The sequence below is a fragment of the Piliocolobus tephrosceles genome, unplaced genomic scaffold (assembly GCF_002776525.5).
Source record: "Piliocolobus tephrosceles isolate RC106 unplaced genomic scaffold, ASM277652v3 unscaffolded_29425, whole genome shotgun sequence".
NCBI classification, from domain to species: Eukaryota; Metazoa; Chordata; class Mammalia; order Primates; family Cercopithecidae; genus Piliocolobus; species Piliocolobus tephrosceles.
The window spans coordinates 1-4,226 of NW_022312560.1; the positions used below are offsets into that span (position 1 = coordinate 1).

Genomic DNA, 4,226 nt, shown 5'->3' on the forward strand with positions numbered 1-4,226 from the left:
CAGGGCTGTTGCTGCAGGACCCCCAGAGTTAGGGGAGGGCAGAGGCCAGGCCCCGGAAGAGGGGTTGGTTGCTGTCTGGTGTGCAGGGGCAGGTGGGTTCCTCCGGGGCATTTCTGTGGACTTGGGCTGAGTCAGAGGCTTGGGAAGAGAGCGTGGCCGATGGTCTGCGGCTGGGAAGTGTGAGGGTCTCTTGCCTTGGGTCTGCATCAGTTCTGGCAGTGATAGGGTGTTTGGGGGAAAGACTTTGGTCTGCCGCTACCCACAGGGGAGTCCCAGGAACCCAAGAGCTTGGCGAAATTAAGTGTGGGTACATAGGGGCCACCTGCTGGCTCAGGGCCATGTGGGGGCCACTGAAACTGCTGGAACTCTCCTGCCTGACAAATGCCAGGGGTAGGGCTGAGGGAGTGTGAGGGAGGGGTGCGGGCTGTAGGGCCCCGAAGCTGGCACTGTGCTGACCACCTTTCTGCTTCTCTCTCATGGACGCCGCAGCCCACAGGGAGCGGATTGGCACCTGTACCCGTGGATGGGGGCAACGTGACCAGCCTTGGGTGCTTCCTGGGCTGCACCTATGCCACCTTGGCCACCTGGAGGACCGCCCACCACTGCGGGCCCCCTGGAGCCCGACCACCTGGGGCGCCCCCACGTGGGGCCATGTGCCGCCTGCACTTGGCTACTTAGTCTTTTCCCCAGCCTCTCCAGGCCCTAGCAGGATGACAAGTAGGCAGCTCTGGGGCCTGGGACAGCCCAGCTGGGGACCCAGGAGGTCAGACTGCCATGGATCCTAGGGCAGGGCTGGAGGTAAGCTGGGCTTTCTTCTCCACCAGCCACAGCTTGACAGACTCCCAGCCTGCCAGGGCCCGAGACCCTGTGTCCACGTGACCTCAGTGAGTCCCCCACCTGCTGCAGGGGGTCCAGCACCCCACAGGGTGCAGCACCAGAACTGCGGGGAGCAGCACAAACTTTGCTGAGCCTCCCTGTCCAACCAAGCTCTTTAGACCAAGCCACTTCCTCCTCGGGGAGCCCAGGCCTCCGTGAGTTGGGCTGGGTGGGGGGGTCTCAGGTTGCCCCCGAAGGTCTCTGCACTCCTGCCCTTCGCCTGACAGATGAACAGATGCCTTCATTGCCTGGAGCCGCCAGCGTGGTGAGCCATTGGCCCCTGCCTGCCTCCAGGGTCCTATGGTCATGGCCAGCTCTGCCTGGGCCCCACTGGGGCTGCCTGCACCCAGAGACGATGCTGCTGGGAGCTCAGAGCTCCCGAGGCCTAAGCCCTGTGTCCTCTAGCAGAGGTATGGCCTGTGGCAGGGTGGCACTCCGGCCAGCCCTTCTCCGGCACAGGGTCCCTGTCCCTGGTTTACCCTGGGCTGCAGCTGTATTTCTCCCATTTTGGGATGAGAAAGCCACAAAACTCTCCTGCATTGTTCTTAAGGGCACCCCTGCTAATTCATTCCCCAAATAAAATTTTCGGTGTTGATCTCCACAGCTCTGTCTACCAATATGGTGCCCTGTACCGGACAGGGCCCTGGGTTGGGGAGGTGACAGGACCTGGGCAGGGAGGGTGGTGGCCAGGAAGGGAGGGGAGTTGCATGAGGGGCATGAGGTCAGTGGATCAGCAGGTTCGGTGCTGAAAACCTGACCTCTGAGGTCCCCAGGAGGGCCTGGCCCAGGGGGCAAGACCTGAGGACTCCCTAGTCCTTACTGCTGTTGCCTTTCAGTGGAAACCCTCCCAAGACCCCTTGGGGGTCAGAACCCTGTGCAGAGGGGCTGCCTTCTGGAGGGCAGGTGGGATGTGGGGTGGGAAGCCAGCCCTGAGGCTGGGGTCTCCACCCTGAGGGACCCTCGCTGTCGGATGGCCCGGGTGTCCCTTCCCCAATTTCCACAGAGACGTGCTTACCGGCCATGTATGTCATGACTCTGTGTCCAGCCACAGGCCCAGCCCTCAGGACAGACCCCGCCTCCACCCTTCTCTGCACCTCCTGGCAGGGATGGTGCACAGTGGTCCCGACATGGCCACTGGGCGTCTGGGGCAGTGCTGGTCGCCTGGCCGCCTCCTCGCTGGAACCGCTGGGCCTCCAGCCTAGGACAGGAGGCCATCCACCTCAGGGTGCAAGAAGGGGTCCAGCAGGGACTTCCAGATGGTGGCATGGCTCAGCAGGGGTGGCACCAGTCCCTCGAAGGGCCTGGGGTTCACCATGTACACGTAGGCACCCAGCAGGGCACCCAGCAGCAGCCTCAGGGTCAGCAGCCTATGGGTGGTGGCAGTCAGGGGCAGGGGTGCGCAGGGGGCCTGGGGGCTGGGCTCTGCCACGCGGTAACCTACCAGAGCTGGCCTGCCAGGCCCTGGGAGCTTTCCAGCTTTGGCCTCCCTTTCTGTTGGGGAGGGGAGCCCACCCCGATGGTCCAGGCTGAGGGTGGGGATCCCTGACTTTGGGAAACCCTCCTCAGACAGGGCTCCCCCCACCACAGCCCTGGCCCCTTCCTCCTGGACAGGTTCCTGCGGCCACTTTTCAGATGCCCCCTGCCCTGGACCTGCTCTGCTGGAGCCCATTTCTCCCCCTCGCCCAAGCAGGGCCCTGGGTGGGGGGCTGGTCTCCAGACCCAGAGTGGGGCATGGGGGGCTCACTGCCATGTTTGCCATCTGCGGCTCCTCCCCGGCCTGAGTGCGGCACTGGGCCCGCTCCCTGCAGAGGCCTGTCAGGACCCCACGCGCTCCACCCCCAGCCTGGCACCCACCCCCTGGCTCAGCGCTATGGAGGTGGGGGTCAAGGATGGATCTGCCCTGTCCTGACCAGGACCCCTTCCGAGACCCTGTTCAGCCGACCCAGTCCCTGCCCCCATGTTACCTGAGAATCCCCAGCTAGATGTTCTTCTGGTCCAGCACGCCCCGGATGTCCTTCTTGAGGTGTTGGGGGCCAGAGGAGGTAAGCACAGCAGGCCCCGGCCCCGCCCTACCTGGCCTCTCACCTGCCCGGCCCCATCCTTCTGGGTGCTGCTCCGTGGGGACCTACCAGGAGCCTGGTGTCTGGTTGTTCAGGGCCATGTGCATCTCAGCCATGCTGTCGGGAGGATGGTGGGGTCACACCTGAGGAGGACCCACTGGCTGGGCCCCCAGCACCCCTCCCCCTCAGCCAGGCGGGCACCTCTGTGATGACCATCTTCTCAAAGCACAGGCGGATCTGCTGTAGCTCGTTCTGAGGGTGGGGCCCAGGGTGGGCTTGGGCAGCATCAGCAGGGTGGCCAGTACCTCCCTGCTGGGCCCACCGGCCTGCTGCACGAAGGTTCCTCCCCGCATAGCCCCTCTCCCAGGCCCACCGGCCTGCTGCACGAAGGTTCTTCCCTCCCCACTGAACCCCCCCAGGCCCTCCTGGAGTGTTGCATGAAGGTCCCCCCCCCCACAACCCCTCCCCCAGGCCCACCTGGGACTGCTGCATGAAAGCCTTTTGCCGCTGACACAGCTCCTGCCACAGCAGCTGCAGAGGTGCCCTGTTTCCCAAGGGCTGCATGTTAGCTGGGTCAGGGGGCTGTGGGAGAGCCCCCAGATCAGCATTGGCTGCATGGGGTCCCTGGGCTCTGTACCAGGCCAGGGGAGTACAGCTTGAGTGTTTGGGACACGAGCAGGAACTGCTGCCCCGGCCCCAGGAGGGCCCCTAGCTGCTCCCGAAGGTCCTGGTTCTGCCTCTTCTGGGGGTGGGGGGCAAAGAGAGGGGACTGCCTGTCATGGCCGTTCCTGGGGCTGGGGCTGGGGCAGGAGCACCAGGCGGTGGGTGGCAGAGAGAGGGGACTGCCTGTCATGGCCGTTCCTGGGGCTGGGGCTGGGGCAGGAGTGCCAGGCGGTGGGTGGGGTGCTCACCAGACTGTGGTTCTTGTGCTCCAGCTGCAGGAAGGACTGTTCTGCAGAGCCCAGCGGCCTGCACTGCAGCTGGGACAGGGCTGCCCTGGGCGAGGCCAGGGCCCCTCCCTCCGGCGACAGGGATGGGCATGGACAGGGTCTGGGCCCTGAGCCAGTGGATCCCTCCTGTCTGGAAGCCCCTTGATTTGACCCTGGATGCAGGGGCCAGCCCCACCTGAGCCTTGCCTCCAGGTTTCCTTGTCTCAGTCCCTCAGGGTTTCTTGCTCTCTGCTCCTTGCTGGACAGAAAGATCGTGGGAGCCTCGCTCTCCACCCTGGGCCCCCTGCCCCTGTCCCCTGCCCCTGGAACTGGGTAAGGTCTCTGGGACTGAACTGAGTGA

The 4,226-nt window shown here is 64.8% G+C and overlaps 2 long non-coding RNA genes across 4 annotated transcripts; one reads left to right on the top strand and one right to left on the bottom strand.

Moving 5' to 3' along the window:
• LOC113222107 lies at positions 1-1,479 on the top strand. The gene is made up of 2 exons (XR_003308234.1): positions 1-92; positions 490-1,479. It is a non-coding gene; the product is annotated as an uncharacterized LOC113222107 (long non-coding RNA).
• Positions 7-4,218, bottom strand: LOC111528504. Of its 3 annotated transcripts, XR_004228761.1 has the most exons (4): positions 3,414-4,218; positions 3,138-3,188; positions 1,892-3,053; positions 7-212 (listed from the first exon to the last, which is right to left on the bottom strand). It is a non-coding gene; the product is annotated as an uncharacterized LOC111528504 (long non-coding RNA). The 3 variants fall into 3 exon arrangements; XR_004228762.1 differs by having other exon boundaries at positions 1,892-3,480; positions 3,848-4,218; XR_004228760.1 differs by having other exon boundaries at positions 3,138-4,218.
• Between the last annotated feature and the right edge of the window lie 8 nt (positions 4,219-4,226).